General features: G+C 41.7%; 1 pseudogene; it reads right to left on the bottom strand.

Annotated features, from left to right (window-relative positions):
- Nucleotides 1-13528: 13528 nt before the first annotated feature.
- Nucleotides 13529-14352, bottom strand: LOC118726411 (annotated as a pseudogene).
- Between the last annotated feature and the right edge of the window lie 10924 nt (nucleotides 14353-25276).

Below are 25276 nucleotides of genomic sequence, written 5' to 3'. Positions count from 1 at the left end.
CACCTAGGATAGCCAAACTAATTCTTAAATCCTCCTCCTATCTGAAGGAATAATCACAGGAGAGAAGCCAATAATAATAAGGGTGACAGTTAATACTTACTGAGCACCTAACACACACCAGCCCTGTTTTACATTCTTTACATACATTATTATTTGAGGTCTCACAACCAGTGTTAGCTAAACTGTCACAACTTGTACTAATTAGTGTATCTCTCACAACAATCAATAGTGAGTGCAATTATTATAGATGAGAAAACCGAGGCACAGAGAGGTTAAGGAGATTGCCCAGGGTTTCAAAGCCAGGAATTGGCAAAGTCAGAGTTTAAATCCTGGTATTCTACCAGAATCCAGCTCCAAGCATCACCCTCGAGTGCCTTCATGAGCCAAAACAGCTCATGAAAAGGAACAGATGGTTTGAAAATGGTAAACAGATGGTAAAGAGCAAAACACTTTTATGAAGCGAGTTTCACTTCTCCATCTTAACGGCCTGAGAGGCAGTGGGCACATGGGGGAAGCCTGCAAGCGGGGGCACCCAGAGCTGAGTCCTGATGCTGCCCTGATGGGTTTTTAAGGCCTATGGGGGATAAGCAACATGCCCCCATCTTTTTAATATCTGGACTAAAATTTCCTATGAATAATCACCAAATGATGCAGAATCCCTTAGGGGAGGAGAGCAGGCGTCTGCATTTCTAACAATCTCCTCTAACCAGATGATTCTGATGCAGGTGGTCTTCAGACCATGCTTGGAAATCAGCTGAGCCTTGGGGCTCCTTTTTTGTTGCTTATTTGATGACATTAGGCTACTTGCTTTTGTGGTGGTGTTTCTTGTCTGCTGTTTGTAGTGAGGGGCAGGGGCAGAGGCAGGGCAGTGGGAGAAGCAAGGCGTGTGAAGTTGGGTAGCTGTGTGATGGTGGGCGGCCCACTGCTCCCTGCCTCTGATCCTTTCTTTCTCACATGAAGCAGGATAAAGGAGACCAGAAATTAGGAGCATGGAGTGGATTGCTGCTCAGTAATGTCGGGGCCAACCTCTGAGCTTTATAGCCAGATGCCTCTGGTATAAATAACTCTGGTATATTATGATTGAGCTAATGTATTGGATAAAGGCTGGGATCTAGAGAGTTCCCAATTGCTTTTTTTCTCTTTGCAAGTTTATTGTCTGTTACTGTAATTGATTGATCGATTATAGCAAGAACATATAAAATGAGATCTACTCTCTTAACAAAAAATTTTTTTGTGTGTGTGTTCAACACAGTATTGTTGACTATAGCCACAATGTTGGACAGATCTCTTAATCTTATATTTTATATAATTGAAACTTTATACCCATTTCCCAACAAAACAATTTCCCAGCAAACCCATTTCCCCTCCCTCTGGCCCCTAGGAGCCACCATTTGACTCTGTTCCCATAAGTCTGACTATGTTAGGTACCTCATCTATGTGGAACCATGCATTATTTGTCCTTCGGTGATAACTTATTTCACTTAGTTTAATGTCCTCCAGGGTCATTCATGTTGTCACATGTGGCTGGACTTCCTGATTTTTAAAGGCCAAGTAACATTCCACTGGTCTCAGCAATGATTTCTTGTATATGCCACTAAAAGCACAAGCAACAAAAGCAAGAATAGTTAAGTAAGGACTATATAAAAATACTAAAGGAAACCCAATTCTTAAGTAACTTATGTAATATAAATTAGAATTATCTCTTGTTCTCTTCAGTGCTCCAGGTGTCTTTACCAATCAGTTAAAGATGGCTTAGGAGTCTTAATCCCCTTGCAAGGAAACTTCTTAAATTTTATTTACTGTTAAAGCTGCCTCTTTTTTTTGAGTCAGCATGATGTAGCATCTGGTCTAATTTTAGGTGATAGCCCAGAACAGAGGAGGGAGAAATATTTTATTGTTAGCTACCAAATTGTGGAATCTCTGTCCTAAAAAGATAAAACCATGACTCAATACAAACTTAGAAAGAAGACATGTCAAATATTTGACTTAACTCACGAATATTGAGAGAACTAATAAGAAATTACAACTAGCTCAAATAAAAAGCCAGAGACCAGTCATTTACATAGGCCATCAGAAACACTGGTTATATTTGCTAATAGATGTAAAAACAGCCTGTTTAACAAGTGGAGATTAATTGCAATGTCACAGAACAAAACTTATTTGCTTTTTTATGGATAGAAACCATTTGTATCACTCTCAGCTCTCCACAGAGTTGCAAAGTAGTTGAAGACCAAGAAAGGTGCAGACCTCCAAAGCATCAGACACCCCTGAGAGAATCCTCCAGACACTAGCCTTCCATGGGAAGGATACTCAATAATCAGCTTGCTCATTTCAAAGTTTTTTTCCCCACAATTTTTCTTGTGCTTAAATCTGCAGGAATGCTAAACATCCTTTGAAATCATGGCAGAAAACACCAGGTAGCACTATTTCTCCCCCTGGTAACATTGTTATGTGATTGAAAACCAGTTAAAATGTGCACTTAGTTCTCCTTGAAACCTGAACAGGGCAGCTCACTGGCTGATTTCCCTGCCTCTCACAGCTCCTCCACTGACCACCTCCTGCCAGAGACTGGGCCTGGATGGCTGTTCTGATGTGTTTTTCCCACCACCTGGCACTTTCTCAGGGAGTTCCAAGAAAAGGAGAATGCTTCTCAGCATCTGTAGTTATCCTAGGGTCAAGGATATATTGGTAGAGCAAGGGGGAAGCAATATTCAGAACTCAATTTCTTAGAAAAGGAATAACACTGGGAGAGGGCTGTTAGAGGGCAAACCTGGTGTGTATGTGTGTGTGTGTGTGTGTGTGTGTGTTGTGTGTGTGTGTTGTGTGTATATGGTGTGTGTGTGATATGTGTCATTGTGTGGTGTGTGTGGTGTGTGTGTGTGGTGTGTGTGTTGTGTGTATATGGTGTGTGTGTGATATGTGTCATTGTGTGGTGTGTGTGGTGTGTGTGTGTGGTGTGTGTGTGTGTGCATGGTGTGGGTGTGTAGTCTGTGTGTATGTGTGGTTGTGTGTGTGTGTGTGGTGTGTGTATTTGGTGTGTGTGTGTAGTGTGTGTGTATGTGTGGTTGTGTGTGTGTGTGTGTGGTGTGTGTGTATTTGGTGTGTGTGTGTATGTGTATGGGTGTGTGTGTTGATAAAAACTCTACCCTGACCAAACTTTAGTCAGCCCTCTGTGAGCCCTCTGACTTTGGACCTTGACTTGTCTTGGGTTTGTTTAGTGCAGTTTTAGCAAGAACCCTGCTAAGTCATTTTAGCAAGAATCCCTTCACCACTAATATCTGATCAAGATCTTCATCAACCTCCTTTGACATCTAAGACCTGCCTTCAGCAAGAACCCTCTTACCCTTGATGTCTCTTCTTAGTAATTTTCCACCTACCGACCCCCTCCCTCTGCTTCCTGGCTTTAGACCCCCACTTGTCTTTGCTGTGTTTGGAGTTGAGCTCAATCTCTCTTCCCTACTACAATACCTTTACTGCGGTAGTCTTCAACAAAGTCTTCCTTAATGTTTTAACAAGTGTCAGAATAATTTTTTTCTTTAACAGTGTGTATGTATGTGTGAGAGGGAGAGAGGGAGAGAGGGAGGAAGAAAGGGGGAGAAGGAGAGAGAGAGTCTTTTTCCAGAGGGAGTAAACCTCTCAGTGAAGGGGATACAAGGACAAAGAGTCTGGGAGGAAAGAGTAAAACCAGCCCTCCCACTCACTATACTGGCTGAAAGGGAATGTACTTTACCCTTCTCCTCATCAGTTTTTTAATCTGTAAAATGGAGATAATAACTTGGTTATGTGAGGTTACTAATATTTTATATGGTATCAACTATATTGTCCTGGCCAGGTAGGATAGTTGGTTGGAGCATTTTTTCCCCAATGAGCCAAGGTTGTGGGTTCCATCCTTGGTCAGGATACTTGTAGGAATCAACTAATGATGCATAAATAGGTGGAACAATGAGTCAATGTCACTTTCTCTCTCCCTCTCTCTCCCTTCCTCTCCTAAAGTCAATCAAAATTTTAAAAATGTGTCAATAATATTATAAAGCACTTATGTACATTTCACCTATGTTTGATTTTATCATTAAAATAGCAATATTTATTATTTTAAAGTATTAGTCTTAACCTTTCAGAAAAGTGCCAGCCATTTTAATTCAAGTGGAGTGATATAAATGGCACCAAGGGCCTCACATGCAGCTAAGAAGGGACTCATTTGAGGTGGGGTGCTTTTTCCTGTCATGGGTGGTTAACTTCGAGAAGAATATTTTACTCCGTAATATTTAGAAAGTGAAATTTGCTCTTGCTCTGAGGGTAGCACAGTGGACTTTCCAGAAAGTTGACTCAAAAGTCCTCTATGTTGCCTGGCCGTGGCTCAGTGGTTGAACATCAACCTGTGAACCAGGAGGTCACAGTTTGATTCTAGGTCAGGGCACATGCCCAGAAGGGGCCATACAGGATGCAGCTTATCAATGATGTTTCCCTCATCGATGTTTCTATCCCTCTATTCCTCTCCCTTCCTCTTGCTCTAAAAATCAATAAAAACATTTTTTTTATAAAGTGCTTGGTGTTGGCTGTGCAGTTCTGACCAAATGGTGGGGCGGGCGGTTCCTGGTCCAGGGCCCAAGTTCTTAGAGAGGAACTCTGAGGAGCACTCTATCTTGTTGGGGGCATCTGCTTCAGGGCCCAAGAGATAGCAGAGAAGTCAAGGAAGGTGGAAAGGGGCTGTGGACCCCCATATCCACTACGCGGCTGGCACTCAGGCAGGCGCTCACCCTACTCTTGGGAAACCTCTGAGAAAGACCACATCCCTGCTTGTGGGAGAAGCTGGCCATTGAGGAAGTGACGTCCACAGCCTGCTGGGCGTGCTGTCTTGAGACTGTTTCCTGGAAGAGCTGCTCGACAGTAAAGAAGAAACTGTAGAGCTGAGAACCTGAGGAAGAGACATGTCTCTGACAGGCCAAGGCCATGCTGGCTTGTGTGGGAAGGAAAATGCAAGGTTGTGGAGAGCAGCCAGTCTCCTCAACTGTCCCCAGGCCCAGAGAGGCCACAGAGGAGAAAACATCTTAAAACACTGCTGCTCCTGGGATCGGCCCTGGGCAGGGAAGCTCAGGTGTTTCTCTAAGTGGCAAAAATGTGCGGGGGAATTGGCAACCTGGTTCAATGAGTTTAAGCTGGATGTAAAGGGGTGGAGTTAAGAAGAGGCACAGTTAATTCTTTTAAGAAAAGTTGCTGTAGTCGTTAATGGGAGCTGTAGCCACAGACAAGAAGGTCTGAGAAAGTGGCTTAAGAATGAAAGGGCCCTAACCAGTTTGGCTCAGTGGATAGAGCGTTGGCCTGTGGACTCATGGGTCCCAGGTTTGATTCTGGTCAAGGGCATGTACCTTGGTTGTGGGCACATCCCCAGAACTTTTCCCCAAAAAGTTCTCTTTTTGGGGAAAGCCACGAGATGAGGAAGGAAAGGAGAAATATCTCACCCACACTATTGGCCCAGGCCTCGCCGATGGAAAGCTGTGGAGGTAGAGAGAACACACTAGGACAGAAGGCCACCTGGAGTTTCCCTGCCATGTGGAGGTTGGAGACAGAGCTCTATTTTTATATTTATCTGTGCCCCTAGGGGTGTCGAACTCAATCAGAGAAGGGGCCAAAATCTAAAATCCAGCCTAAATCGCGGGCCGAATGGTTTACTGAACAGTCATAAACTGTCATTGTGATGGAAACGCAGCGGAGTGCAGTGATGACAGCGCGGTGTGGGCCACATTGCAAGGCCTGGCGGGACGGATTTGGCCCGCGGGCCTTGTGTTTGACACATGTGCCCCTAAAGCCTACTTCAGTTCTTTCAAGTCTCGCCTCTCCTATATGCCTCCTAACAGCATGCCCAGAAAACTTGCCTAGAATTGGTATGACTTCCAAAAATTAGCTTAGGCCTAAGAAACTGGGGACCAGGCAAAGTAGAATAATTTTCAGTTAAAGCACTTTTTTTTTTTATAAAGTAATTCACTGAACAACTGTTTTTGATGCAGTCTGAAAAGTTTTCCAAAGAATATTCCTCCGTCTGATATTACTAAATAACACACACAATAAGAGTTTTATGGTTAAATAAAGTTGGAGCAATACAGGGTTAATATAAATTAGCTAACAATTATGTAGAATTTCTCAGGGCCTTTAATAAGCTAATGTGCATTATACAATAAGAGGGACCATCTGGTGAGCAGTAATTTCTGAGCTTATTCTCAGAGTATCATGACACAAGAGTGATTTAAGGAGCACACTTTGAGAGACATCAATGATTTCTCAACCAGTTGCTTTTACTGCTTGGAAGTTTCCTTTCAGTTTTCCTTAGAGAGTTTTTGTGGAGCAGGAGACCTGGTTCTCATCCTACGATCTTCTTACTACCTGTGCCAAGTGGTAGCAGGTTGCTTAGCCTCAGTGTTATCATCTGTAAAATTGATAAAGTGGCCTTACTTGGCTGGCCACTACTTGGCTGGCAGGGAAATAGTTGGGAATAACCAAATGAGAACTTTTAAATAAACAAATGTAAGTCGGTGGCTGTTGTGATATATGGGCTAAGAAACCTCATTTTATTTGGATGCTGCCTCATGGCAGTGATGCCTCTCTTTGCTCTTTATTGTCTTTGAAGCCAACAAAACTCTAAATGCACTGCTTAATGTTACTCTAGAACACATGTGTCAAACACAAGGCCCGCGGGCCAAATCTGTCCCGTCAGGCCTTGCAATGTGGCCCGCACCGCGCTGTCATCACTGCACTCCGCTGCGTTTCCATCACAATGACAGTTTATGACTTTTCAGTAAACCATTCGGCCCGCGATTTAGGCTGGATTTTAGATTTTGGCCCCTTCTCTGATTGAGTTCGACACCCCTACTCTAGAACTACACCAAGGCTCATAGCAATCCTCTGGAATTCTTTAAATTCCCCAGCTTTCTGTGGTAGCATTATTTAGGGATATTGTGCAAATGGCTATCACTTTTGTGACTTCAACATTTTTAAAAATCTGGTTTTGAAACTATCTTCCCAAAGATAAAGGCAAACATAACCAATGGATGCAAGACACTGGGGAGGTGGGTGAGGGCATTATGGAAGTGGGGTGGGGGGCAATGGGAAGATATATACACATGTAATACCTTAATTAAAAAACGGGAAAAGAAAAAGATAAAGGCAAACAAAAATGTCCTGGATATTTTCAGACCTGGAATTATTTACTTTTGATGTCTAAGGGTGTTACCAAATCTGAACTAGAAAAGAATGAGTTTGCAGAGATGGTTAAATTTGGCAATTGTTGAGGCACATGCTTTTGAAAGGGATGAGTCAAGGCAAAGAAGCTAAGTTGGGAGTCAAGGGAATAGCATACTGGAAAGCCAGAGCCAAAGTGGTTGCAGTGCAGCTTGAATAATAATGCTATTCATAGCAAAGGCAATGTGCTAGACGCTGTTTTATGCATTTCACATAGAATAACTTTAAATCTCATAAAAGCACCATAGGGCTATACTATTACCACACATGATTTTACATGTGTGAAAAGTAGCAATTTAACAATGCCTACTCCAGGGTTCTGGATTCAAAGACAGTCAGTGATGTCCTGGTATGAAGGACACCTCAGGCCATTTGCCTCTACCACTTTTAATTCTGGGGTAATACTCCTGGTTATGGCCGATTGGACTCTGGATTGGAAACCTGTCTCAAAATCAGCCAATTTATTGAATAGTCCTATTTTCTCAAGAATTTGAATTAGGGATCATAAAGGTAAGAGTCTCTTTGAAAAAAAGCTCTAGGGATGTGGTGGCCTTGCAGGATCGTGTGTAACTAGATGGTGAAATAGAGGGAGCTTCTCTACTAAGAGAACAGCACAAAGACAGAGCTACATGATGCCAAGAAAGAAAGGCAAAAATGGTTAAACACTCTGGCTCTGGGGTCTGATGTGCCCAGGTTGGAATCTGGACTCTGTCATTTGGAAACATGGACTAGTTGCCTAACTTCCCCAGGACTCAATTTCTTCATCTTTAAAGTGGGGATGATGATATCTCTGTCAGGTGAATTGCCTCCCGCCGTGCCTGACACATAATCAGCTCTCACAAAATAATAGCTGTTATCATGATTATTATTAATATTTTGGATGGCTCTTCAGTTCTCTAAGGCCTGATTGGATTTAATTTCGTTTTATACTATTCATAATTTCTGCATCCCATCACAACTCTCCCCTCACTAGAGTGAGGCTGGATGGTAATGTCACAGGGATAACTAACCTTCTCCCCATTAAAAAATAGACTTTTTTAGAGCAGTTTTAGGGTCACAGAAAAATTGAGCATAAAACATGAGATGTCCCATATCCATACTTTTCCCTCCACACACACACATGCACAGCCTCTGCCATTATCAATATCCTCCAATGTGGTACCTTTGTTACGACTGATGAACCTGCATTGACACATTATCATCAACTGAAGTCCACTATTTACATTAAGGTTCACTTTAGTGTTTTACATTCTATGGGTTTGGACAAATTAATAATGACATGTATCCATCTTTGTAGTATCAACAGAGTAATTTCACTGCCCTAAACATCCTCTGTGCTCCATCTATTAATTTCTCCCTCCACCCAACCCCTGAGAAGTCCTGATCTTTTTATTGTCTCCATGGTTTTGTCTTGTCCAGAATGTCATGCAGTTGGAATTATACAGTATGGAGCCTTTTCAGATTGGCTTCTTAGCAATATGCATTTAAGTTTCCTCCATGTCTTTTCATGATATCCTTTTTAGTACTGAGTAACATTCCATTGTCTGGATGTACAAGTTATTTATCCATTCACCCACTGAAGGGCACATTGGTTGTTTCACATTTTCATAATTATGAATAAAGCTGATATAAATATCCACGTTCAGGTTTTTGTGTGGACGTCATCTTCAACTCATTTGAATAAATACCAAGAAATGTGATTGCAAGATCATACGGTAAGCATATGCTTAGTTTTATGACACTGCCAAACTATCTTCCAAAGGGCTATAGACACAGACAATAATATGGTTATTACCAAAGGGAAAGGGGGGTAAGGAGAGGACAAAAAGGGTAAAGGGGGGACAAATGGTGATAGAAGGAAACTTGACTTGGGGTGGTGAACACACAGTACAATACGCAGATTATGTATTACAGAATTAAATACCTGAAATCTATATAATTTTATTGACCAATGTCAACCTGATAAATTCAATAAAAACTCAAAAAACTCAAAACAAGTGAAAAATAATATGATAGTATATATCAAACATGACTTGGCTCTTTATAGACCAATGATTCTTAAGTGAGGGCTTAAGGGAACATTAAACAACAAACAAATAAACCAAAAAGGCAGATTTACCAACCTCATTTCCCAAATTTCAAATATAGACAGTCTGAGGAGAGTGATAATAAATACTTTAAAATCTCATCAAAGAGTTTTGCTTTGCCTCATATTTTGAAACCACCACTATAGATGACAAGTGTAGTGAGGATTTCTGGAGTTCAGAATAATTAAATGTGTCTTGATAGAAGGCTGAAAATTAGAACTGGATCTTAGAAGGTGTGAGATACAGAGATAAAAGGTGGGAACATTCCAGACTGCGGGGCCAGGAGGAGAAAATGCAGGAAATGTGGACTTTCCATGGCATCTGTTGTGGGGTGGCAGAAGAGGGATGTTTGAAATAATGAGACCTATGAAAAAGGAGCAGCAGGTCCAAAGAGGAGAACTACTGAAGCAGACTATCATGCTTAAATTTTACATTTGCAGACTCAGCATCGTCTTGACCTATTGTTGTAGCAGTGTCTTATAAACTGAGTGGAGCAGTGTTCCTGCTGGTCCTGGTGGTAAAGCTAGGTAACCTCTAGTTAGCTTTGAGAATGTCTTATTTCTACTCCTAGTCTCTACTGTTAGTGCCATACAGTAAAACCGGCTTCAAATGAAGGGAGGACCATTGGTGTTTGCTGAAGTGATACCTCATTTTCATAGGGAAGCACTGGATTGGCTGGTTGAGTCATGACAACTGGAACAGACAGCTTCCTCTAATCTGAGCCCCGCTTTGGGCTTGCTGGTGGCTTCCAGGAAGACAGCAGCTCAGCTGCCTCACAATTTGGTTTGTGGTACTGACACCCTTTTTTTTTTTTTTTTTTTTTTTTTTTTACAGGAAAGGTTTATGAAGGACAGAGCAAAAATTAGCTCAGGAAGGATTCTGAAAAACCAAAAAGATTTTAATAGGAAAATGTGCCATGTGTCATTGCCATATATCTAGCTCCATGTTGAACACAGAACTACTGCCCCACTTCTTCTCAGGACCCAGCAGCATGAGCTTTGGTCTGATGTGGAGTTTGTGTTCCTGAGAGATCCCTTACTCCAGGGCCCAGCTCCCACATCTTTGCCTCCACGTGCTCTTTTCTGTGTCTACCCAAAGTCTGGATATGGTTTGTCAACTTTTCCTTGGTCAGGTCTCCCCTCTCCTGTGTCCTTTGATATTAAGTACAGGCATTCAACCAATTGAACGTATACAGAGTAAATCTGATATCAAATCTAGCAAAAGCTATAGCAAATCCTATAGTTTTTTTGGGTACTCTCTGAAAAAATAAATTTAGGGCCCAGGAACGTATGTTGTCAACAACGATTACTGGAGTTTTTGATGCCTATTGTCCTACCTGGATACCTAAACACAGAGCTTCTAGAGACAATTTACCTTAGCTTGAGTTCCATGGTGATATTTTCTTGCTTTGTGATGTAAAGTGAGGGGAGAAATAGCCTTTGGGTAGAAAAGGCTTACCAAGTCCTATAACCTGTAGGTCACCTTTTATGAGGAAATTGTTGATGTCAATGAGCTTGATGCATAGGATTTGTTGGCACTGACAGATTCAGACTCAGATATTCTTCATCTCCAATGTTCAGGTATGATTTGACTTGTTGTTACTGTCCTTTCTTCCCCCTCTCCTTCATATAAAGAAGTGCAACAAAATAATAGACCCATAAGCTAGAACCTCAATGAGCTAGAACCTCTCTTATTAGAAGTGAAGATAAGAAAACTTGTTGTGTACCCACCTTTTTTTTCTCCCTCTCTGCATACACAGACATGTTGTCATTGCTGGAGAGCCCTGGACTGCATGTGTGTACATGTGATTCATGGGGAAGAACACATCCCTTGTGGGGAGCATTATCTTTCTCATGAAATATTCCCCAATAATGGAATTTTCAGGACACTTATCAGTCCTTGTTTTGAAATTGTGTCACAAAATGGGTGAGTCCACATTAGTAGATCAAGTCAGAGTTTTCCAGAAGTAGTGTGGCAATTGTCTAGAAGTGTCCTGGACCTCCATGTTAAGTAGTTGAGAATCTCACTGAGACCTTTCTCTGGAATGCACCTGTTCTCCATGGGTGGCTCAGCACAATCCAGGAACTGAGTGAGGGGAATTCAATGAGGTTCCACAAACGCAGTTGGGTTCTGTCAAGTGCCATGAAGGCAAAGGCCCCATCTGTCTTGTTCACCATGGTGTCCTCAGTACCTGTAGTAGTTGTTCAATAAATGCACATAAGATGAGTTGATTTGATGGACTGGGTATGTACTAGAGATATAAGCTGATGAAATAGTATGGCATGAGTTGACCAGAGGTATGAGTTGGCTAAAACATGGGCACTGCCCTTGAAGAGTTCCTAGACTGCTAGTACTATGTAAGACAAACAGTTGGAAAATAACAATACAAAATATAATAATAGATGTATATAAAGGTCCTAAGGGAGCTCTGAGGAGAGAGCTTAATTGTGTTGGAGAGTATACAGGCTGATCAGGGTAACTCAACAGGGACATGTGAAAGACTGAGAAGCATGTGAAAACTGAGAATTTTTAAACAGTCAGAAAGATCTAGAAAGAATTCATGCTTCATCAAAGGAGTGGGAGATGAGCTGGATCTTGAAGAATGTAAAAGGGAAGGATAATGATGGAAGAGAACAATGTAAGAATGATTTCTATTGCTGAATAACTCACTATACAAAGGGAGGGTCAAGGCAAATCTCTGTGACATGACATTAGAAGGATGATACAATGGAACCATTCCTGCCTCTATTTTCACCGAGATACTAATATGGAAGTTATCAGTTACCAAAGGGTAGGAGACAAATCCTACACCTCCACACTCTGCAGATTTACTGAGAAAATAACTCTAAAGACTCATTCCCCCCTCAGCCAGATCAAGGATGTTTCAGGGCAAGGATGCCATATATATTGCCCTGTTTTCTGTGGACTAGATGAAGGCCACTTAGGAGAAAGATGAGGTGGGCCATCTTTGGTTAGCCCAATTTGATCTCACAAGAATCACAATCACAAGGCAACATTAATGATCCCATGGTGTTCTGAATGGGGTAGAGTATCCACAGAGCCCACAGATAATGCTCCTTGGTGGAAGACAACTGATGACCAATGACTCCTGATATCCATACAAAATGCACAAAACTTGTTTTAAACACAAGTGAGGCCACCACTCCACCTTAGGATTGGCCTGAAGATGCCATTGATGGAACATAAGAGGATAAGACCTTCTCTTTGTTTCCTCAAAGGGGGATAGGGTGGAATGGATCATCAATTCATTCTACTCTCCTTCTAGAGTGCTTTCTTTTCCTCTGTAGAGGCTGGAAGTCTAAACACTACATTTTCTCAACTCCCTGGAAGCTAGCTTCCGGACGTGATTCAAGTTTTACCCACCGGTGGCACTCACATAGTTTCAGAAGACAGGCCTGGGGCAAGGGCCAAAAAGCACATGGAGGCATCTGGCTTTTCCAGAGTCTATCACTAACAGGGGTGCTGAGAGGCAGAGCACGGGGCATTCATTTATAACCCAGCAGGTGTGGTATCATCTGGAGCTGGCAGCAGTGGAAGATTCCTGATCTTGGCAGCATCCTGGTGGCAGCAGCTGTCCTGCAGTTCTGGTGAAGGTAGTTTTCTGGTTCAGAGGCAGCTTCCTTGATGGGCTGGTTCTGCAGAGCTCAGCCTTGAGTCTGTTTTTCCAGTCCTCCCAATGACTCTATAAGCCATTTAATACCCTGAAATAAATCACTTTCTGCATTGACTACTAGACAGGATTCTGTTCTCTACCACTAAATCCCAAAGGATACAGCACAGTGTGTATAGAATGTATTGGAAACAATATCAAAATATGTCTAGAAGCTAAACACAGGAAGGGATAATTGCAAAAGAGACACCCCCCCCCCCCCCCCCCGCCTAAAACCCAAGTTTTATTAAGGATTTAAACATCCAAGCATTTCACATAGCACAGAGGCCTGATCAGAAACGATGCCTCCTGCATTTCCAGCTTAAAGGTGGACACACACCACTGCACACACAGCACAGGCACCTGGTGGTCTTTATTTTTACTATTTGTGGAAAACAGGCATTTAGATCTCAACACATGTATTGAAAAACGACCTGCAGCAGTTTGGAGTCCTTCTGTGATGCTTGGGAACCGTCTTTGCTGGCACAACAAGATTGTGTTCCACATTCCAAAGCAGGACCCTGTCCCAGGCTGGGCCTCATACCTCACGGACACTTTGCCCCCTGCTGCTCAGGGCCCTTGGGGACGTTTCTTCTTCCATCTCCTCCTCCCCAGGTCAGTCTGTCGTTGCTGGGGCCTTCTCTGTGCTCTCTGCCTGGGACTTGGTCCCACTGCAGCAGGCTCTTCGGACACTCCACTTCCGCCAGTGCACAGGCATTTGCTATGGGGGACCAGACACCTTTCTTTTGACAGCGGGCAAAGCAGCACCTGGGTTGAACGTTGTGTTTCTCCCGGCAATACCCTTCGCGAGCTGTGCACCCGTTTGTCCTTGAACATGTTCTCTGCTTCCTGACGCTCTTTTAGCTTCACCCTCTGGAAACCCAGCACTCTGACTTGGGGAAGAACTTTGTAGATGACATAGAGTTGGTAATGCTTCTGATTTGCCACGGGGTTTCTTAGAATCCTCAGGTAAGCTAGTGACTTGAGAGACGCCGAAGGTCCAGGTCACCAGCTTCACGAGGCTGTTGTTGGTGAGAATGAGCTCAGTCCAGCACCTTGCCTGTGCAGCATATTCTATTGTTGTTCATGAGTAGTGTCTTCAGTCTTCTCAACAAAGGAGAGCCACCCAGTTTCCGGTTGCATTGTCAGAAAAAGCAATAGCATCAAACTGGTCTAAGATCGCACCAGATTTTCCATGACAGGAATGTTATATCCCCCCAGGTCCAGCTCGCCTACTGGACAGAGTTGGTGTACTGCACCGCCTGCTCCATCAGCTCTGCAGTCAGCTTCACCATCCTGCTGCTGGCAATAAGAACTTCTATCTGCAGGTGGTGGTTGACATTCATCTATTCATTCATTCATTCCTTCCTTCATTCCTTCCTTCCATATTTATTGAAGGCCAGACACTGGGAGCAAATAGCTATTCACTGAGGGCTCCTGTATTCATAGTGCTCAAGGTCTGGTGGATTAAAGATACACATCTCTTAATAATGGGGAAACATTCTGAGAAATGCATCATTAGGTAATTCTGTCATTGTGGAAACATCATAGAGTGCATGTACAAAAATCTAGACTGTATGGCCTACTACACATCCAAGCTACATGGTGTACCATGATCACACATGTGATCCGCTGCTATCTGAAACTTTCTGGAGTGCATGACTGCATGCCTCTTTCCCTCCCTCATTCTATCTATCTGGCTGAGAATGTTGACCTATATTTGATTTGGTGATCGGACAGTTGAGAGACTTGCTCAACCAAAGAATTTGTTTCTAGAGAACTAAGGAGTAAAGCTTGATCCTCAACCTAGGCCAATCATAAATACTAGTGACTGAGTTTTTTCTTCCAGGCATAGTAATAATTAACTAATAAACAGAGCCTACCCTTAACCTGTTAGCTTAAGATCAGGGTTTACTTCACACATTTGCACACCTAAAGCACATTTGTAACTCTCAGTGCAATAAGTTCCCCTCTACATTCTTTGCTCCAGGATGATGCCTGTGTTCAGCAGCCACGGAGAAGTGTGGCTCAGATCTCCCTGAGAGAGAACATGCTGTGCGGGGCTGCTGTCAGCTGAACGTTCATTTGGAATCTGCCTGGGCTCTGGAGCAGATCTCTCACTGAGCAGCCCTAGTCATGAGTGAGCTCAGCAAGTGCAAGGAGCAGCCATTTCTTCGCTACGGGCAATCTTTACACCTAAGCTTGTTACCCTGTTCTCCCTCCGAATCCTTTCCTTTCACAGGTTTCAGACTTCTGTTATTATCTGAAGTCTTTCCCTACCAACTCCTGCTTTCTCTCCTCTTTCTTTTTCACAAGGATCACTGCCAATAAATCTCTTGGATTCCTAACTAGGTCTTGGCATCTGCTTCCTGGCAGAACCAATCAGCCCACTGTGGAAAAACAGTTTCTTTTGAGAAGTTACTCATTTGTTTCTTATTTAAGAGCCTTTCCACTTACCTTTATTTTTTTTCTTTTATCCCCTGAATGAAACCTCCCATATCTGAGATTCTGATTTCTCTTATCGAGGCCCACCTCAGTCCTAGCAGTAAAGAAAGTGAGGAGGGACTCTTGGAAGTAATTTGTGTAAAACAAACAAATTAGGGAAGATGTTGAGCAACTAACTGGCATTGGATTCCCTGGAACAGTCCTTGGTTACCTTTCATGGAGCTGGATCTTCCGTTGTGATGAGAAGAGAGCCACCCGTGGACACAGGTGTGCAGCTTCACTCCAGCATGTGCTATTGTAATTGTTTGCACCATGAAAATAAAAGTGGGAATGCCCTTCCCAACACCTGTACACTTAATGAGCTGCTTAGTCATCAAAACCCAACGCATTTGTCTCCTTTGTGAGAAATTTTCTGCTTTCCACGGTAGGAGGTTGCATTTCTCACACTGCATGGCAATTATTTGAACACGTGACTCCTCCCTAGCTAGGTTGTGAATCTTAAGGATGGGATGATGTCTGTCTCAGGCATTTTATTATCTTCCTCAGAGGTGTGGACTTGACACCTTAGGAGCCCAATAAGTGCTGAGTCAGTGGAAGGCATCCATCTGGAATAAGGCAGTGAACTAGACACTTCTGCGGAAGCTCTTTTGCCTGTGATTCTAGTTCCAGTCTCAGCCCAGGGCATTGCTGTGTGTCTGATTGGTTCAATAACTATTGGCCCTTATTCATGACATTGTGAAAAGCAAAGAACAAAATGCAGGAGTCCAGTTTCGGCTCCTTACTGAACTTCAATTTTCTTACCTACTAAATAGAAGATCTGGTTAAATAATCTGTAAAGATTTTCTAGCTCTTGAACTCCAGGTTTCTGTGTTGGAGGACATATAGCTGTATTATCATCAACCCTTGCTTCCCAGGTGGACATGGCTGCCTTGAAAATGGAACTTCCCTCACTGTTGCATGAACACTTCCCATAACTACTTGCTTGGGTTAGTGAGGAAGAGGCTCCTCTGTCCACAGTAATGAGACATGTCTGTGCTCAAGCTTGAAGGATCACAAAGAAGATGGATAAATGCTGTTTGGGTATCAACTATGTTTGGTGTTTTTACATTTGTTATCTAATTTTTGTCTCTCTCCAAAACTCTGTGGGTTAATATGATCTCTAATTTTGAAATGGGGAAATGAGAATCAGTGGTTTTAAAAAATGCCATAGGTCACATAGATAATGAACTAAGGTGAGATTTCAAGCCAAGTGTCCAGACTCTTACTGCTGTTATTCTTGGCAGAAGGAAGGTATGAGTACAGATGCTGAATTGGGGAAGCACAGTATTTGAAAGTATGGAATGGTGCAGGGAGAGTACAGAAAGCAGAGGGTATTTAAAGGCAGATGGTGTGGGAACCATGAACACCCATGCCAGCCGCTGACAGTGGGTTTGATGAACTGGGTGCACTAGAGCACCATGGAAAGGTTTGAGTACAAGTAGGACATACTCAGAATCCTTTATTATAAAGGTTAATGGAGCTTTGAAGTATACATTTAGCGAGGAAAGGCAAGGGACCTCTTAAAAAGCTTATGGGAAAAGCCATCCTCCACGATAAACCATTAAACAGAGTTCTGGGTACAAACTATCGTGCTTCACAATGTGAAAGATACAGAGACGAAGAGACATGACCTGGGTCCTGCCCTGAAGGAACTTTTCTCACAGAAGAGATACCACGAGGACTGTTAGAGCCGCGTGGGCTTCTAGATGTAAGTGCTAAGGAGGTGCGGCCACATACCTGTCTTTGTAGAGTTCTCGGATCGATACAACTCACTTGTTTTAAAGGGCTCAGAAGTGAGTTTTTGGTTATCTCTTACACTAAAAATTAGGGTTTGAGTCTTTCTGTTTGCTTGGATGCCCAAATGTTCACCTTTCAGTTAAAGACAAATTGTGACTCACTGCTTTCTCTCCTTTTCCTTTAAGCCTCACTCTCCTAAGCGTGAGCTCAGGACTGAGAGGCTGCCCACCACCGGCTTCCAGGTGCTCAGGTCGCGTCAGAACTGCAGTGCAGAGATAGGACTGGCAGACCTGCCTTCACTCCGGCCTCCTAGCGGCTCTTCTTTCTGTAGTTTTTGTTCTGTTTGGTATTTCCCAAGTCCCCCCACCCACTTCCCTTAGACACACACATTACACACTGACCTCACCTTCAGTCACCCACCGAGGGCTAATGTATGAATTCTTGGATGTTTAAATAACAGTTCCATGAGAGACACTCCTAGCTATTAAATTGCTTTGAACTAGACATAGAGGCACTAGAAGAACCAACATCCTATTTAATTTTATTCTCCATTTTCTTTATTTGGCTTCTTCTCCTTTTGTACGTATAAGTTTCTTCTCTGTGGCCAAGATTGTGTTGTGAGAGATGGAGCAGGATGTGGGGTTATTTACTCAGTCACCACAATTTTATAAAATGATGGAATGCCCTATGCCAGATGTTTTGCAGAGAGCTTTCTCTTTTGGATTCCAGCTCCTGAGCAAGGGCTCCCATTGGTTGGAAACGTGCCGTGCCCTTGACCTTGAGCAGCTAACATTCATTCTTTCATTTGTCTCCTTGTCCTCCTGACAACCACCTGCTTCCCACACAGCAGCTACTAGGGAGGGAATTCCACTGAAAAAGAGCCCTGAAACAGAGGAATTCTAAACCAAAAATAAAAACAGATCTTTACAAGGTTCTATACCTGAGCCATTGCCCTTGTCATTGCTTTTCCTTATTAAAAATGACACAGGGCCTGCAGAAACATTTCTGCTAATACTAATATGATTGCACTTATCATCTCTACCTAGGTTAGTGTCATTAAATATTTACAAAGTTATACACAGTGCAAGGTGTTATGTCACCCTTAGTTATACATGGGGACAGTGCCTCAAAGTCCCAATGTATATATTGTAAATGAGGAGGGAAAAAGGCTCTGAGAATCAAGTCCCACCTCTGCTACTTTGCCTCAGTCTCTTTGTTTTAAGAAAGGGTTGGAAAAATGAGTTTGTATTTCTGCTTTGGGATTCTGGGATCACAATCTTAGCTCTTCCTTTTTAATATTCTCTCATCATGTTTTCTTTTTTATTTAACCATCTTCTCTCTCACCTCCTCTTATCAGCCCAGCTCACCATAACCTTATTGCCTTAGTTTACAAATAACAGCTTCTAGAATATGGTGTACAAAATCATTACTATTATTCCAAGATCCTACAGGAATAAGAAAAAGAAAGCCATCTTTTCCTTAATTGGTGAACTCTTGAAAATACCATGTACCTATTTCTTACAAATCTATACATGAGCATTAGGGCTGAGGCCCCAAACTTCTTGTTCTCTTCTTAGCTGCTGGGGGAGAAATAAACTTTCCACTATCCTGAGCGGGTCTTTCTACTGGCCTAATGATCAAATTGACATGAAACAGATAAACAAGAAAAAAATGACTACATTTAATTACATATGTACATATGGGAACTTCACATACAAGAGTGAGCCAGAGACCCCACATATATGAGAAGTTCACAGACAGAAAGGAAAATGAGGTATTCTGAGCAAAGGTGAGGTAAGGCACATTGGGACTTCAGAGGGTTATTGCAGAATGATAAGAAGAGCAATGTTCAGGGATTAATAGTTTGCCCTGCCATATATCTATAATAATAAAAGTGTAATATGATAATTAGACTGGATATCCAAATAACCTTCGAGACATCATTCTGGACGTCCTTCCTGACAAAGCCGCAGTGGCAGGAACTGAGGCAGAGGCAATTAGGGGCAATCAGTCAGGCAGGTAGAGTGGTTAGGGGCAATCAGGCTGGCAGGTGAGCAGTTAGGGGCAATCAGGTAGGTGGGTGAGCAGATGGGGTGATCAGGCAGGCAAGCAGAGTGGTTAGGGGTGATCAGGCAGGCAGGTGAGTGGTTAGGAACCAGTGGTCTGAGATTGCGAGAGGGATGTCCAACTGCCAGTTTAGGCTTGCAGGGATTGGGCCTAAACTGGCAGTCAGACATCCCCCAAGGGGTCCTGGAGTGTGAGAGGATGCAGGCCGGGCTGAGGAATCTCCCCACAAATTTTGTGCACCAGACCTCTAATAAAGGTCATGAAAGGTTATTTCTGGTAATAATTTTTATTGTGGTCAGTCCCCTAATTTAAATTATTTGAGAAGATAAACGTTTCTTGAGTCAGCAGGCTCTTGATTGCCTTCAGATAAAAATAATGCACATGCCAAAATGACACAACCTAGGGAGGCCTGTCCTGAACCCCTTCACTGCAAACTTTAAAAGAGATTTGGGAAAAATAAGTGAAGGCACAAATAAGTTATATGTGGCTAGATTCTCCTGTTCTCCTGGTCTCTGTCCTTATCATGCAGTTTATCTAGGCTATTTGTTACAAATTATATTCAACAGGGTAGAAAAAATTAGATCTTGATGACCAAGGTTGAAACTGCATGGTTGTGAGCATCGCAAGGGCACCTGGCACAAGCCTGGCACATAGTATGTATGTATGCAGTGAATGCCTTATTTTGGGGGAGTCAGTGATATACGCAGTCACACTTCTTATATTAGGTATAGTAATAATTAATGTCGTTTTCTAATACTTTTTTAAATCGAATTTATTTAAACAATACAACAAAATTTAATCAACAATATAGTTGCCGTTGTTTTCTACTACTTGTGCCCAACGCTCAGGAAGCATTTTAATCCCTCTGTTGTAAAATTCTTGTGATTTTGATGCAAAAAATTCGGTCAATGCATTTTTGAGGCATTCTTCATTATTAAATTTTTTTCCAAGAAGAAAGTTTTGCAAAGAATGAAACAAATGGTAATCGGAAGGGGCAATATCAGGAGAATATGCAGGTTGAGGGAGAACTTCCCATTCCAACTGGCGCAGTTTTTCAGCAGTGATTCTTGCAGTATGCGGTCGTGCGTTATCGTGGTGAAGAATTACGCCCTTCTGATTAATCAGCGCGGGTTCTTTTTCTCTTAAAGCTTGGGCTAACCTTTCCAATTGGGCACTATACACTGCGCTTGTAATGGTTTGGTTAGATGGTAAAAGTTCATAATGAAGAATTCCTTTAAAATTCCACCAAACACACAACATCACTTTTTTCGCATGCAAGTCAGGTTTTGGTGTGGGCTGCGGAGCCTCATTTTTGTCCAACCATTGAGGCCGCCTTTTCAAATTAACATACAGCACCCATTCTTCATCTCCGGTAACAATTTGCTCTAAAAACGGTAAACGGTTTTGACGAGAGAGGAGCGAACTGCAAATTGTGACTCTTTGATTACGGTTGTTGTCAGTCAACTCATGAGGAACCCATTTTCCAAACTTTTGGACTTTGCCAAGTGCACGCAATTGATTGGAAATTGTTTTTTGTGAACAATTTAAAGTTGTCGCAAGCTCTTGTTGGGTAATTTGAGGATTTTGCCACAAAAGAGCTTGAAGAGCTTCTTGATCAAAATTGGACACACGGCCTCGACCACTCTTGTCATCTAACGAAAAATTTCCCTCGCGAAATTTCTCAAACCAACGCTGGCATTTTCTGGCGCTAACTTCATCTTGACCAAGAGCACTACAGATGTTTTTTGCAGCCTCACTTGCTTTTCTTCCTAATTGGAACTCGTAAAGCATGCAGTGCCGAATATGCTCTTCATCCGCCATCTTCTTAGCCCTAGTTTTGCAACAAAAACCAAACCAAACACAAACTTTTTCAAGCAAAACTTGTTAATTGCACTTCACACGTTCTGTAGATACCACGTGTTTGAAGGTTATGTCAATACAAGTCAACGCCAAGCAAGATTTTAAACGAATGTTAAAAAACGACATTAATTATTACTAGACCGGATAGCTTTCTCAGAGGCAGCGGTTATTGACGAATAGACATATTTTAGAAACAAAAACTGGAGACTGGGTTTGACGAGAAGCTGTTTTTGGCTTTGGAATTTACATGCAACTACAACAGTAGAAATATGAACTTTGTTTTGGTATCCATGAATCACCTTTGTTGAAAAGAGTAAGTACATAAAAATTGGGGTGATTTCAGAAGATTAAACATGTAGTGCCGTGCTTGTAAAGGAATCTGAAACATGTAAAGGATTTAAACATAAGTTCTTGGGATCAGTAAACACCAATTGTCACTTATTGTGGTCACAACTCAGGAGGAGCTAAGGGATTGGGGTGGCACTAACTAAAGCATCTATGAACATTCTGGGTTCAAGTTGGGAAACAGCATTTATATATTAGCTTCTTCCTGTTTATTCTCAGAAGGCTAGAGGCAATGACCTTGCCAAAGTATTTGACACATGAGCAAAGATAATATTAATCAGCTGGTTATTAGCAACTCCTACTATAGTTCATTGTGGTAATAAACTTGCCTTCTGTTAACTCTGACCAGTTTGGGTTTAGAATCAAGACTTTGGAAGATTATTGGAGAAAATGAAGTCTCACAGTCACTTATTTCTAGGTACAAAAGCATCTGCAGAAAATTTCTAATCCCTCATCATCTAAACCTAAATGAAGGCACAAATAAGTTATATGTGGCTAGATTCTCCTGTTCTCCCTCATCACATAAACCCAATTCAATGAAGAAGATAGACACCCACGGCAATAGTCTACTCCGTGAAGTGGAAGCTCAAGGGCTGTAAGGATGTCTGACTGCATTTCCATGACGATGAGTAGATATGGTAGATAGGACAGGAATATTCCACAGGGCCCCTCACCACTCAGAGCCCCACCTTTGTGCACACTGACATTTTCTCTCCCTGTGGTTGTTGCATTAGCTTCCTAACTGGTCTCCTTGCTTCTCTCTCAAACATCCATTTCTCACACAGCAGTCAGAGTCTTCTTATAAATATGAAAATCAAGCCATGTCACCTCTTGCAAGTAGTTTTCCACTGCAGTTAGAATATCATGTTATCACACCCTATTCCTACTCTGGCCCACAAAGCCCTGCAGAGCCCTGCAAAGCCCTGCAAAGCCCTGGTCCTCACTCACATCTCTGTCCTCATCTCAGACTATCTTCCCCTTATAGAACGTGCTCCAGGCACAATGGCCTTCCTTCTGTCCTTGAGCATGTAGATCATGCCCTGCCCCAGGCCTTTGTGCTTGCATCCTTAGCCACTGTGACCTCAGTTCTTTGATTATCTGCCTCCTTCTCATCCTTTAGACCTCAGCTCAACACCACCACCTCCAGGAGACCTTCTTTGACCTCCTAATCTAGATGAACTTGGGAGGTCACTCACAATTACATTTCCTATTTTATTTTCTTCATGGTCTTTAAACATAGTCTTTAAACATTTTCTTCATAGTCCAAAATTATTGTTTATTTAATAGTTTAGTAGTTTATTGACTGTTTTTAACCACTTGAGTATAAGCTTCAGAGAGCATGCTCATAACTATGTTGCACACTGCTATGTACCCAGAAATAAATTCCTGGCACATAGTAGCTCCAGAATAAATGGTTTTGGTTGATGTTGTTAAATGGTGAGATTTGATCCATCCTCCCATGCCTCTGGCATTGACATAATCCATGGATGGGACATACTTTTCCTTTGTAAAGCAGGTTGAAATGCTTGCTTACTTTAGAGGAAGAGCCAGTCTAGGACACACATTAGAACATTTAAATTACTTAGAATTTAGGGAAGGCTCATGTACAGTACCTGATATCACCAAAGAGGGGCAGTATGGTAGATAGTTTTCAATGATGGCCAGCATCAATTTCTTCTCTCCTTGCAAATGCATGCCAATTCACCCAACAAGAAATGGAAACCATTTCTCCTCTCCTTGAATCTAATTTGCTTTCTGTTTTTTTGTTTGTTTGTTTTGGTTTGTTTGTTTGTTTTTTTAGCTAATAAATAGAAAGGAGCAGGTGATGTTCTGGGACTTTCAAACCTGAGTCTTACTGAAGTGACAGCATTGGTTTCCTCTTGAAAACCAGCTGCCATTAAGTCCAAAAATCCTAAGAAAGCTGTATTTTGAGGATGTCCAAGCTATTCATGCAGAGAAGGCCCAGAGAGGAACATCAAGGTGCCAGACATCTGTGTGAAATCTTGGACCTTGCAGTCCAGCTCATAAATGCAGCCTAGTGATTGACCCCAGTCCATGCCACTTCAAGCAGAAGAATCTACCGACGAAACCAAGTCAAACTACAGGAGCATGGGGAATGAATCATTAGTGTTTCAAGACACAGTCAATTTTGGGGTGGCTTGTTATGCAGCAGACAGCTATGCTAGGCTAGTGTTGCTATGGGATTGTATGTAATTCAATCCTGAGGCTTGAAAACATTTTGATTTTTCTCAAGCTTTACTCTACAAATAAATAATCAGGGCATACAGTTAAAAGGCAGGTTTTGATTCAGTAGGTTTCGGTAAGGTTGAGATTCTGTATTTCTCACCAGCTCCTAAGTGATGCTTATATTGATGACAAAGTGCATGGTCTACACTTTGAATAGCAAAGCCAATTCCCAGCCCTCAAGGAAGAACCACATTTAAATCATCTTTAAAAAACCACAGACTTTCCCCATGCATATTTGAGAAAATGCTAGTTTGAAAAAGGACTCTGTTCAAATGTTTGAACACCACCTACTATGTTCTACTATTAGAGAGTTACAGTGTATATTAGCTAATCAAACGCTCTTTAGAGCTCTCCAGTAGAAAAACCTGTTTGACTCTACTTAGCATATTGCTAAGAGTATTTGATTATAGCTATTAATGTCTTAAAGAACTAGTGTTTTTTGTTTGTTTGTTTGTTTTTTTGGGGGGACATGCCTGGAGAAGCACAAGACCACCCTATTTTTTTTTTTAATTAACAGCCAGTTTCACATAGCTGCTCAATAATGAATATTTATGTTACCCAGTTTCTCAATCCAAAATCCACCTCCTCCTTAGATTGAATCTAATTCTTATCCCTTGCTACAGTATTAGAAATAATCACTATTCATTTCTCATAGAGTGAGAAAATGATAGCATCTCCCCATTATTTAACCCTTTCTATACTTGAAGGATTTCCCTCTTTGTCAGGTCCTTGATCTTCTAGTTCTTTCAGTTTTTCTTTCCATTTCCCAGCACCTTTTTTGTTAAGCTCTACAGTTAAACCACTTGAGTGACTTTGGAATAGTTTTCTAATATTTCCAAACATAAATATTACCACATAAAATGGAGGTACTCCTAGTATGGATGAAAATATTAAATAAAATATAAAAAAGGTTATTGATGTCACTTAGCATCATAGAAATGTAAATTAAAACCACAATGAGATATTACCCTGTCAAAATGGCTATCATCAATATATCTACAAATAATAAGTGTTGGTCAGGATATGAAGAAAAGGGAACCCTAGTGCATGGTTGATGGGAATGCAGATTGACGCAGCCACTATAAAAACAGTATGGAAGTTCCTTAAAAAATTAAACATGGAACTTCCTTATGACTCAGCATTTCCACTTCTGGGTATTTATTAAAAGAAATCCAAAACAATAATTTGAAAGAATATATGCATCCCATGGTCATGGCAGAGTTATTTATAATAGAAAAGATATGAAAGCAACCCAATTGCTTGTGAATAGATGGTTGGATGAAAGAGTTATAGTATGTGTGTATGTGTGTGTGTGTGTGTGTGTGTGTGTATATACATATATATACATATATATATATACACACACACACACACACACACACACACACACAATGGGATATATATAATGGAATATATATAATGGAATATTACTTGGCAAAAAAAAGAATGAAAATTTATCATTTGCAACAATACTGATGAACCTAGAGGGTATTACGCTCAGTCAAGTCAGTCAGAGAAAGACAAATATATGATTTCACTTATATGT

Source organism: Pipistrellus kuhlii, unplaced genomic scaffold (assembly GCF_014108245.1).
Source record: "Pipistrellus kuhlii isolate mPipKuh1 unplaced genomic scaffold, mPipKuh1.p scaffold_m20_p_1, whole genome shotgun sequence".
Taxonomy (NCBI): Eukaryota; Metazoa; Chordata; class Mammalia; order Chiroptera; family Vespertilionidae; genus Pipistrellus; species Pipistrellus kuhlii.
The sequence above is the reverse complement of the archived record's forward strand: the minus strand, read 5'-3'. Positions and strand labels throughout refer to the sequence as shown.